Below are 13,380 nucleotides of genomic sequence, written 5' to 3'. Positions count from 1 at the left end.
ACCTCTTACTCATCACCAGTCGAATTCCTTGATGCAAGTGTCATTCTGGAGGCTTCCTGGGCATTGACACATTGAGGAATGAGCCTGCCACTTGTCCAGTTGCGGTCAGCGCAGGTAGCCTTTGTTGGAGTTGACATTCAATGCAGGTAGACAGTGGAGCAGTTGACATTCAGCGCAGATGCTCAGTGGAGCAGTTGACATGATCCAGAATTGGCTTGTTTTGAGTGTTTTTCAGTGGAGAACTTTTGTGAATTGCTGTAGTTTGCTAGCCTTGTTCCTCTAGGGGTAGGAACAACATGTTTAGGGACTTTGGATCCCTTAGATTATGGTCATTTCATGCTCAATGCTGCAAGGCACAAAAATGTCTATAACAGTTGCCCCCTAAAGTATGAGGCTGTTTATCGGGCAAAATGCTTTATCAGGGGGATCCGAAGTTCATTCATTGCCGGGAGGAGACCTGTAATACAATACAATACAATACATTATTTTTCATTCTACTTTCATGATCTAGCTGAGTCGGGCATTTCCCATGCTCAGCTTTATAAATTCATTTTTCTGTACATAGAACAGACAATCATCTGATGGTAGACTGATGATTTGCTGAAATCATCATCCTTTTCTGTAGGATGATTATCTGCTGCAATGATGTACATGTTAATGTCTTTATTTCCTGAATATATATCGCAGCCCGGATGGATGAAACTAGATCCGGGGTCTTCAATCTTGTCCGATCTTCACTCGATGTACAAGTCGATCCATGTGAGAATTTTCTGAAGTCGAACATGGAAAGACATCACTTGATTACTGGTCAATGATGTAAACCGTTAACAAGCGCGAGAGGAATCACCGATAAGGATGATGACCCTCAAGGTACTGCAGTACAATTCACGTGGTGTGAATAAAGGACTTGGTGTCGAACACCACGCAAAATCTTTCGGTCGAAGGTCATTGATGTATACCTGTCGCCGGAAGTGAGAAACTTGCCATTGAGGCATGCAAGCTTCAAAGTACCAAAGGGGTTGTTCCTAGATCAACTTCTTGGATAATGAGCTGATGTCGACAAGAAGTGATCCCTCAAAGGAGGGCCTTAATGAATCCCACATCAATGACACGGAACGGAGCTAATGATTTTGATGAGGTGAAAACGATCTGTGAAATATGATTCAGGGTGGCGGTCATGAATGGATGAAGGATAATGTATGGCAGTGGATGGGACAAGGTTGACTCTTTTCAAACGACTTCTCTTGAACATATAACGACACTGATGTGATGGATTGGTAGCATTACCCCAAATGTGGATGGTATGGCGAGACCATGGTGATGTGACCGGTGAATGAGACAACCCAACCCGATGTACGGAGGAAAAGTGTCATGTTCAAGAGCGACTTGCTACCATCAAAGTTTTCTTGTTTCTCCCAATTTTTCCGCAGTCATTACTGACCAGTACCTCTTTATTTTTGTCAAGCTTGAGGAGGATAACATATGCCTGTTCTATAACCTGCCCTTCGGGCAAGCCCATCACTATGTTTTAACGAGCCTAGCGATAGGGAAACTCGTTCTCGTCTAAAGACAAGTTTGTCGCTATTTAATGCATTTAACGAGTCTAACGACAAGGATAACTCGGTCCTTTTCAATTTTAGAGAGTCTGAAAAGGTGCATAAAGTTAACTCCAAAGTTCCTTTTTCGTCATCTAATCCCTTAAGTCCGAAAAAGTCTAAAACAATACAGAAGGGATGAATTTTCGATAGTTTTAACGAGCCGAACTAAACAAGCGCTCGATCTTTTTGTGCAATAATCCCTCAGGTCCAAAAAGATTAAAATCTAGAGGAGGGATAGCTCTTCCGGTCGTTTAACGAGCTGGTAGGCCAAAACTCGGCAATCTTTTCATATTTTACGAGTCAGTTGAAAAGAGCTTAAAGAAGACTTGTCTTTTGAGGAACGAGTGATGAACAGGGCAGCATCAGATTCCAGGTACAGTTTGGAATATTCCAATCACGGCAGTGTCACAAGGATGGCTTAGTGAAATCACTCTTCGCAGCTGTTCCTCAAAATGGGTAAACAATCATATGGAGGTGGACGATCGGCCAAATGAAAAGTGGAGGTGACGGTGCAAACACGACCAAGGCTTTTATGGCTGATGAGGTTACGTTCACAAAGGTTATTTACCGGGATAGGTTCATTTTTTAACGAGCTTGAATTTGCTCAAAGCTTATGTTTATTTTTTAACGAGCATGAATTCCACGTTAAAACTGCTCGGATCTTTGCTTTTATTTTTTAATGAGCATGAACTATATGCAAAAACTGCTCGATTAATTCGCCTTCCCCCAACATAATAATGCAAACGAGGTGCATGCCCCCTAAACTTCATTGTATTCCAATGAAAGGGGTCCTTCTTTCATTTTTTAACGAGGTTGACACAAGATAAGAACCGTCCTCGGCTCCTTGTTTCATTTTTTAACGAGATTGACACGAGATAAGAACCGTCCTCGAAGCTTCAGATCCATTAGAAATAGAAGGTTTCATATTCCACTGTGGCCATTTCCACCAGATCACTTGGAGGCGGTAGGGCAAAAGTACCCATTAAAGCAGGGTCTTTTAGGAAAACTACTCCGATATTTTGGAGCGAATGATTGCTTCCATGGATCATTGGAAAGTTTCCCGTAAAGATGGGTGACGCAACTTCTGTCGAAGTTGTTGTCGAACTGCTCGGTCGATCTTTTTACTTGCCGTTCGACAACTGCGGATTCCCGTAATCTTGGTTCTTTGTCGAAATCAAAGGATCATTCTGTTGCTTGGAGATTGACAACATTAGAACTTGCGATGGGGAAGCATTTCCACTATCAACCAGATTTTGTCCTGGATTTGGGAACGGATCAGATAACACAGCTGAGGTTTGTGAACTCTTAAAGAATCTTTTTAGCTCAGCTTTGTATGGACAGTCTATTGTCCAATGATCCTCGTCACATATAAGACATGGGCTTTTTGGTTTCCCTTTCCAAGGAGGGTTTGAAGAAGATTTTTTAGGAGATGACTCTCCTTGTTTCTTCTTGTTCCCTTTGTTTTGATTCTTCTTGCTTCCTGGTTGATTGGTTTCTTTGCCCTTATCTGCTGATACGACATTTACTTCTGAAGCAAGAATTTCCTCTTTTGCATTTTGATCCGAATTCTTACGGGCCTTCTTGGAGTTGGCCCTTGTCAAGTTCGCGTTTGCCGTGCCAATCACACCATCGCCAGCATGAGAGTCACTATTCGATTTAGGAGGAGGAGGAATTGAAAATTCCAGTCTAGGGGCGTCAGGTATTTTGTCGTAGAGCATGCCAGACTGAGTATAAACCAAGTCTAGATATTGCGCACAACCTATGACTTGCTCTTCTGTTACGACTCCCCCCTTCGCCACATCTTCCGTTATGGCCGGAAGTAACGACTTTATAAACCATTCAGCTAATAGTTGATCAGGAACATATGTTTTCACCATCCTACGACGACGTCGCCACTCATGTATATGATCAGATATATGAGTGGCCGTTGTCTGTTTGAAGTTGGTTAATATTTCTGTTCCCGTTTCATACCTTATTGGTAATTGAAAATGGGTTAAGAATGTCGTGGCGAGGGAGCTAAAATTGTCGAACGAAGCTCTAGGTAATTCAATATACCATTTAGCCGCTGGACCCGTTAACGTCCTCTGAAAGAGGCGAAGCCTTATCAAATCATCATATAAGGTGTTTGATGAACACCATAGATGAAATGTCATCACATGATTCGATGGATCTTCACCCGGATTTCCATTAAATTTAGGAATGTCGGATGGAAGTTTATGAGGAATTGCTGGCCACCAAGGGGCATAAGAAATTGGATCGTTTGTTAACCGGTGTAGATCAGGTAACTCTAAAGTTGCCACGAATGGTAACTGCTGATTCAGGTTAGGCGAAGCGTACCCAGGATACGATGGAATCGCCTGAACAGTTGGTCTTTGCATACCAGCATAATGGAGTTGATGTTGGTATGACTGATACGGCTGGTGGACTTGACCACTGTAAAGTGGTTGATTTTGACCGTTTTGGATGTACAGCTACCCACTGTTTGCAAAGATTTGCTGTTCAGAGCCTTGGTACACTTGCTGGAATTGTGGTTGTTGGTACTGCACCAGCCACGGTTGCGAGACCATGGGCTGTTGTGCTATACTAATCGTTGGACCAAGATGTGGGGTAATTGTACCCATTTGTACTTGTGCCACCCCACTAGTGGGCGATTGTGGTTGAGTCGCAGGGTCAAGGGGCTGTTGCATTACAACCTGAGAAATCTGAGGTTGACATACAACAGGCATCGTTTGAACTTGCGACACGGTTACAATAGCCGGTGTAGTCGGGATGTTCGTCACAGGTACACACTGTTGCACAGAATATACAACTCTTGGTTGTTGGGGTAGCATAGGTACCCAACTACTTGTTGCAATTCTAGTATAACCTGAATATGGTTGAGAACTCCCGTATGGGTACCCTCCCGGAGGGGGTAATGAAAGGGCATACTGCCCCCCATATGGTGGTAATCCGGAACTCAAGGGTATTGATTGCCCTTGTGGACTGGATGGCCCAAATTGACCTCCAAAGGGATCGATTTGTCGAGTCTCAACATAAGAGTTGCCGGATATTACTCCAGATGAACAGACAGGAACAGACCATACTGTCGAAATAGTCCCTGGGTGGACTCCTTCTAGCGGTTGAGAGATAGTTGGGACAGATGGTATGCCGGCAAACATTGTCGGAACGACGGCAGGGAGTTTTGCTGTCACTGTGTCATTTGACACAGTCCTAGATGTTGACGGTTGCTCAGACATTTTGAGTCTATCCAATTGATTACCTAGCGATTCTACAGGAACTTCCACTGGTGATAGACAAATTTCTGTTGTAGCAGGAAATAGAGTGACCCCTACTCCAAAATGAGTTGGAGTACTTGCTTGCGGATATTCTACAATTTCCTCTATCGCAATCAGACCAGGTGGAAGAGGAAGACCGTCAGGTCCGTAAAATATTTCTGGTGCTGAAGAAGGGGTTGAATCGATAGCGACAGATGTTTGAGGAGCAAGACTCTCTGGACCGGTTACAGATGGAACTGGTTCAGTGACACAAGTGTTTGCTCTCAGACTAGGATCAGTATCACTGTCCCTCTGTGGCTGTTGAACTTCTTCTATAGAGGCAGGGTTTCCAGAAATGTTTGGAGTAACCAGAATCTCAGATGTTGTTGGAACACTTGTTCTAACTTTTAAAGGAGATTTTGAACCGGTTAAATGAGTTCTCTTTGTCCGTACTGTTTTCGATTTCGGAGACAAAGACGGTTGACTCGTAAGCCTCCGCGAACGACGGGGTTTCAATTGACTTTCTTCCACGATTGCGGATTACTCGATCAACCAAAATACAATAAGGGGAAAATGTGTTTCCGATTTGAATGAATTTTTTAGACGCTTTTAGACACAACTTGCTTTTTCAGTTTTAAAGAGTCGAGAAAAAGCTAAAGATGACTCTAGTCTCCTTCGATGTTTTAACGAGCCCGAAGTGACAAATGCTCGGATGGACTTTTTCCATTATAGAGTCTGAAAAAGCCAAAAGGAACTGCTCTGGAGTGCTAGGTAGAGGGTGTGCCAAACTTTTCGCAAAACCACAGAATACTTTTTACGGTACGGGTGGTCAATCTTCGTGAATGTTGTGTTCACTGCATTGCGAATCGTAGGGCGGCCGACACGGCTTCCTATGGATAAAGGCTTTATTCCTATAGGGGTCTCCCAATATATACGCGACAGTACGTGGGAGTACAAGTCCGTATTGTTACTTATCGCTTCACCGTGGAGGAATCACCCAACCACTCAACGGTAAGATACCAAGTTTTACAACGCTGGAACACGTCTCTAGCCTAGACCTCTATGTTTGCGTTATGTTACAAAGCGTTGTTAAGTTCATTCAGTTTATTTTAAGGTTGATCTTGTTTAGCAGTTTGCCTTTATGGATCACCACGATATGTATTGTACAACTTCCTAAATGCAGTCTAAAGATGATAAGCAAGCTTTATAATCTTTTCAACAGATGAAAATCCTAACTACAAAGGGAAAAGAAAGACATCATCTTTTCACAATGAGCAATCAGCACACTCTAATGCACTTTTCCTAAATCAGTCATGCAAACTTATCAAATGCAAAATGCACAATGCAGGTGTTTCTTTTCCGCTTTCTTAGTATTGATGCCTACAAAGAAAGCTTTTTGTACAATTTTGAATTTGCTTTTAAATGACTAATACAACAAGTTCACTTTTTCGAAATCAGAGAGGGTAGAAGAGATTACAACACATAGATTTCTGAAATGAATACTTGTTTTGACAATTTAAAAGAGACAAGTTCAAACCTTAAACAAAAGCAAATATGGATAATCAATCTGCAAACAACCAATGAACTCTCTCCTAAGATCACAAACAGATCTGAATCAAGGGCTATAGGATGATTACTTTACTCTTGCAAAGGAAAACTATGAATGAGGTAAAAACACATAAAAACATTCATAATCTTTTTGTACAAAAATGAGGTGGAATGCAAGCCAAGAAAAGGAGTTTTCAGATCAGTACCAATGCTGGTTAAAGGCTGCAAAAACAGAGAGAAAAACAGGGCAACAAAAGGCAGAGAACCCCAGTAGCACTAGGCCAAACTAGATCAACGCAGGTACAGCACAGTCAGTTTGACATTCAGCGCAGGTACTCCCTTCGGGAACTGTGTTGAAATGCAGACTGGCTTCACTGGGTCTGCGCTGAGAGGAGAAACTCTCGTTTCCCTCAAGTTCTGGGTCACAGTTTGCTCAAAAATTCACTGTTTTAGGCCAAATCAGAAACAAAAGCAAGGTAATATCAAAGGGATGCTTTGAGGGGGGTACTAAGACCTATCACAAGGATCATCAACTCATTTTGTGAGTCTATTGTTCAGATCATAGACTCATCCAAAGACTGGATCAAGGCAGCACTATCTACTTTGCAATCCGGGAAACAGATGCAGTTCGATTGTTGCTGTTGAGTCTATGAAGTAAACAAATAATGGAGACACAAAATGAACTGACTAAAACAAATTCTTGCCCAGCGGAGTCGCCAATTTGTTGTGGGGAAAAATGCCTATGCAGGACGATCCTATCCACCTAAAGTGTGATAGTACTTTAGCAACAAACAGAGACAACTATCTAAGTATTTCTTCCTTTATGAATTGAAAGAGAGGAGAGATCAATGGACCTACCGATGTCTTTCGTTTGTCCCTCGATCTAGATCCTCTTCCTCTTCGGGTGTTTGCAGCTACTTGCCTCCTCGCTTGCCCAGCTTCAAGAGAACAACTACTTGATACCTGCGAGATCACAAGAGAACAGCTACAAGAACACAGCTCAAAGATAGATATTCATATTCACAAATGATTCAGGATTAGATAAATCAAATACACTAATGTAAACATTCATCAAATAAACATCAGCATATAGGAGAAAACAAGATAGCTTTATTGATGAATAACAAGGGTTTGAGAAGAGTTACAACCCAGAAGGCTCCAATCCAGCGCCTCTTCCCAGCAAATGAAATTCCTATCTTCACCCCCTTTCAAAGCATTAAGCACCCAATGATTCAAATCACAAACTAGCAGCAATTCTTTGCATTCACAACATTCCAGCCTCTAGATCTCATTGAGGAGAGATCCATATATAGATTTTTGGAGAGAGGATGAGTCAGCTTGAGAAGTGACTAGTGTCCTCTCCCTCTATCAGTTCTTGATTCCACTTGGAGGTTCTTGCTTCCACTTGGAGATTTGGAACCTCTTACTCATCACCAGTCAAATTCCTTGATGCAAGTGTCATTCTGGAAGCTTCATGGGCATTGACACATTGAGGAATGAGCCTGCCACTTGTCCAGTTGCGCTTAGCGCAGGTAGCCTTTGTTGGAGTTGACATTCAACGCAGGTAGACAGTGGAGCAGTTGACATTCAGCGCAGATGCTCAGTGGAGCAGTTGACATGATCCAGAATTGGCTTGTTTTGAGTGTTTTTCAGTGGAGAACTTTTGTGAATTGCTGTAGTTTGCTAGCCTTGTTCCTCTAGGGGTAGGAACAACATGTTTAGGGACTTTGGATCCCTTAGATTATGGTCATTTCATGCTCAATGCTGCAAGGCACAAAAATGTCTATAACAAACGGGAAAAAGGGGAGCTGGATGCGCGCGCATCTTGCGAGTAAAAATTTGACACAGATGACAACGTTTTACCGCTTCCACACAGTCCTTAAAGAGTGAAGGCCAAAAATAGCCGGCACGTAAGATGCGCTGGGCTGTAGCAAGCCCTGATAGATGACCACCACAAGCTCCACTATGGCAGTCATTAAGCACAGACTCTGCTTCCTCTAAGTTTAAACAGCGCCGAAGGATTGAATCAATCCCTCGACGGTATAATGTGTCACCGATGATAACATAGTTTTTTGCCAGGTGACGTAATTTGCGACGTTCATCCTTGGAGAAAGTAGAGGGAAACTTCGAAGTCTGGAGATAAACAATGATGTCTCCATACCAAGGGTTGAGTGAAGAGATGAGGAATAAATGTTCGTCGGGAAAACTTTCCTGATAAACAGTATCCTCTCCACAAGGAAGCTCAGAAATTAGCTCCGCGAAGACCATAGATTTCTTAGACTTGGCTGACAAGAAATCGAGATCGAATTCTTGTAAAATGACTATCCATCTATTATATTTGCCCCCAATCACTCGCCTACTGAGGACAAATTGCAATGGATTGACCATCGCTAAGACAAAAGTTTTGCGTAGAAAAATATAATGACGGAGCCTCTAGACAGCATGGACAGCTGCCAAGGCCAACTTCGCAACCGGAGAATAGCGGAGTTCAGGACCTATTAAGCCTCGGCTCAAATAATAAATCACGTGCTCGGCAAGAGCATCGTCCTCCTGAACTAGAACCATACCTATGGTTGATTCTGCTGCAGCGAGATATAAAAGGAAGTCTCTACTATAATCCGGTGGACTCAAAAGCAGGGCAGAGACTAATGCCTTTTTCAAAGCATCAAACGACCGCTGCGCAAATTCGTCCCACACAAATGGAACTCCTTTTCGTAGCAAACGCATGAACCCTTTAGTGATCTCGGCATAGTTTGCTATAAACCGTCTTAAGAAATTAGCCTTCCCTTGAAGACTTTGAAGTTGATGAATTGAGGACAGGGGAGGCAATTGAACTATTGCCTCAACCTTGAAGGGATCAACCCGAATCCCTTCATTAGACACTATGAACCCTAACAACCGATCGGATGTAACTGCGAAAACACAGTTGCTGGGATTCAACCGGATTTTATAAAAATGACAACATTCAAAAACCAATCGAAGATGACTAGGACGATCAGTTCTCTTTCGAGAACGAGCAACGAGATCATCCAAGTATGCCTCGATGACATGTTTGATGTCGTGGAAAGCGTATGACATGGCCCGCTGAAAAGTAGCTCCAACATTTTTAAGACCAAAAGGCATCTTTCTATATGCAAAGGTACCCCAGGGACATATAAAAACTGTCTTATGTTGATCTTCAGGACGGATAGAGATTTGATTATAACCCGAAAAACCATCCATGAAGGAAAAAATTTCATTACCCGCACACTCGTCGATAATCTGATCAATGAATGGCGTGGGGTAATTGTCTTTCGGACAAGCCTTATTTAGGTCCCTAAAATCGATGCATACTCGGATTGTTCCTTACTTTTTGTCCACAGGGACTAGATTAGAAACCCAATCCGTAAGAGGAACAGGGTATATAAAACCCACCCTTAGCAGCTTCTCAACCTCAGCTTTGATAGCCGCTGCTTTCCTAGGGTTAACTGGCCGAAGCCTTTGACGAACCGGTTTTGCGTTTTCGTACGTCTTGGTCTCATGTTGAACTATAGAAGGATCAATGCCAGGAATTTCCTCATAAGACCAAGCAAATACATCACGATATTGCTTGAATAGGTCGGTGTAAATTTGAATTTCTTCAGGGGAACACTCAATTCCGATGAAGATATTCTCAATGACGTTAGAGTCCCTAGAGATGTTTATAGGTATCGTTTTTGAAATTACCGACATATTACCTTCGGCACGAACGTGTGTTGGAGCCAAAGGGTTCGATACTGTACAAACATCACTAGCGAAGAGCTCAGAGAATCTAGATTCTACTTCCTGCAATGGAGGAAGAAAGTATGAACGATGGTGTAAGTCTTCCCAAGGTCGATCTATACCCATCATTACTTCGAGGATTGCTTCTTCAGAAGGTAGAACTGAATCTAAGCAGTCCAAGGCAGAGGTAGAACCAAGGCTCCAAGCCGGGGCCACATGACCATCTAACTCCTCTTCAGAAAAAGGAGTAGAATGGTTGTCTGCAGAGTCTACGATAAACTGATATCTAAGCTCAGCTGCAGATATAGTAAATGCCATTCCATTTACTTGTCCTTCAACTAATGTGGTCGTAGGTGAAGGCAAGGTCCAAGGGTCTGAAAAACAATGAGTTTGGAAGAACTCTTCTCGAGGAGACTCCATAGATGATGAAATAGCATTAATTTTAGTGAAAGGAGAGGGAAGATCAAATGTACCCATCAATGAGGAATACATCCCTACTCCTAAATTCTCAGTCGGTGGACGAGGGTTATCCACTAAAGGGATAGTAGAGTCAGAGCTTGCTTGAGGATCAACTGGAAAATAGTCCAATTGATCAACCTTAACGATTTTCCACTCATGAGGAAAGCAAATAACACGAAACAGAGTCGAAACAACAGCATCCATCTCGTATACCCATTTCCTTCCTAATAGGAGATTATAGTCTAGGTTAGCATCTATGACTTCTACTTCAATATTGACGACCTTTCCCCCAACACATATAGGAAAGGCCGGGATAATCCCATGCGGCTTGTGAGAATGACCGTCAAATGCAGTCAAGACGGTGGGTGAAGGAACGGCCGAAGGTGATCCAATAGCCTTCCAGCATGACATCGACATAACGCATGTGGAAGCTCCTTAATCTACTACGGTGTGAAAAATATTGATTTTCCGGTATGTAGACTTTATTTGAAAAGCCATATGATGAGGGAGTCACTTTTTGACATTTAACATGTCAAAAGTGAGCACTAAAGAGTTAGCTGGATCGACTACTCCAATCGCGGAGAGTAAAGCGCTTCTCTGAGCTGGACACGACTGGAGAACCTCTAAAGCGGAGATGGCGCACGGACTCTGAGCCAGATCCTCCACAATGGAGTAATTCTCGGCGGCCCTAGCATTAGGATTAATCATCGTGCGTTTAGCGGAACCTTTTGGTATCCGTGGTATAGTCTCGACAGGGGGTTGCTCAATATGAAGGTTAGTACTTCCGGGAACAGTCTTGTCCTTGGAAGTTTCGGCTTCACCATAATCACGTGACCGAGTAGCCACATGGACATTAGAACCCATCGTGAAAACATTTGACAATTTTTCCCCTTCCTGGTTGCCCCCAGTGGAGGTTCCAGGGTTCGAATTCGCGCTAGTAAGAAGTTGCTGCCCTTGGGGAAATGGGTTAGTTAACACAGCTTGAGAACTAGAAGTCCCTTGCTGTCCTAACAAGTGCTGAGCATCTTCAATCTTAGGGCAGAGATGAGTTAGATGGTCTCCACTACACAACTTGCACGGAAAATTTACTTTTTTTCTCGACTCATTTCTACCACCACCGGCGTTGTTGCCGGATTTATTTGCATCAGGCTTCCCATCCTGGTTCTTTGTCTTACCTCATCCTTTCTTTTTCCCATTGGAATTTTGATTTCCTTTGGGGTTATCAGATTGGACGACATTAATTGAAGAAGTTTGGGAAGCTGGGGGATTAGACGATGTGACTTGGTTGTTGGAAGCAGTTTGTAATGACAACTGCTGCAATTGATTCAACAAGTTCACGGTAGTTGTGTCTACTGACCCGACAATACCATCCACGTGTGGACCTGGCTTCGACTTAGCGACATCAACATTATATGCAGGAGCATCTGGCAAGTACTTTTGTAGGATCCCAGACTGAGAGTAGATCAATTCTAACTGCTGAGCCCTAAAAATGGCTTGCTCCTCAGAATAGACCCCAGACATGGAGACATCCTTGGAGATCTCGGGTTGTAAAGACTTCAAAAACCACTCGAGACGGTACTCCAGAGGGATTTCGGATTTAATGAGCCTCTTTCTCCATCTCCATTCCTGAATATGGTCAGAAATGTGGGTTGCCTTATCCTGACGAAAGGTGGCCAGAAGTTCAGTTCCGGCATCATAGCGGACAGGCAACTGGAAGTGATTTAAGAAAATATTGGCTAAGTCAGCGAACGATGTAAAGCTGCCCCCTGGCAACTGTCACACAGAATCTGTCAAGGGTGCGGACACGACTGACCTTCCTAGAAGTCTAAGACATTCTAATGACAAACAAGACAAAATGGAGTGATCTTTCTCTAAATACACCTTTTACAACATGAAAACTACAAGTGTTTAGGCTTACCTTATTCCAAAACGCTGTTGTTGAAGTCCGTTCTTGACGATCCGGATGAGCTCCTCCTTCAAGTCAATTCCTGCAACCACAAACAATCAAACAATTACCAAGCACTTGCATTTCATATAATAAAACATATATTCAACATGCAGACCAAGGAACACATGAAATAACTCATTAACACAAGCTATTGAGAAAAATAAACCAGTTTGTATTAATAACGAAACAAAGAAACTCTTACAACCTGGCCTTGGTGTTGTGAAAGTTCCTCCCAGGGTCCATCAAGGGTTTTCCTCTACTTTGACAAAGCTCACCCTCTCCCAAGTAGAATCAAGTGAAGACAATCTCTCCTCACAAAGGCTCTAATGGAAGACCTAAATCCTGCAGCATTTACCCAAAGAAAATGTATAGCTCCAACCCCTTCTCCTTCTGGCTCAATGCCTTTATTTATAGTGCTGTAAAGAGGTTATTCAGGTCCACTATCAATGGGATCATCCCCCTCTATGGGTGGGATAGCTCCCTTATTGATGGGATAAGTTCCCCCTTAATAGAGATACATGAACCAACTGGAGGCGCATCCATTTCATCAAACCGACCTCTAGAATGTTCTAGAAGTAACCACAAGTAACTTTTTCAAGATAAAACTCGCGCATTTTGCCTTTTACAGAGGGACGCACCTGTCCCTTAACATACAGAGCGTCCATGGACGCAGATTTTGTGAACATGGTCAGCGTCCCCGCAGGTAAGGCTAGAGAGAACCTGCGACCCCAGAGATAAACATAGTTTTTACAAGACTTTCTCTCTTCTTTGAGTTTGAGATGGATAACAGAGGCATGAGACTTGCCTAAGAGGGTAGCATGACTGTTGATTT

Source organism: Pinus tabuliformis, chromosome 3_2 (assembly GCF_031772625.1).
Source record: "Pinus tabuliformis cultivar Carrire ecotype Pingquan chromosome 3_2, CPIR1, whole genome shotgun sequence".
NCBI lineage: Eukaryota > Viridiplantae > Streptophyta > Pinopsida > Pinales > Pinaceae > Pinus > Pinus tabuliformis.
Note: the sequence above shows the minus strand (reverse complement) of the source record.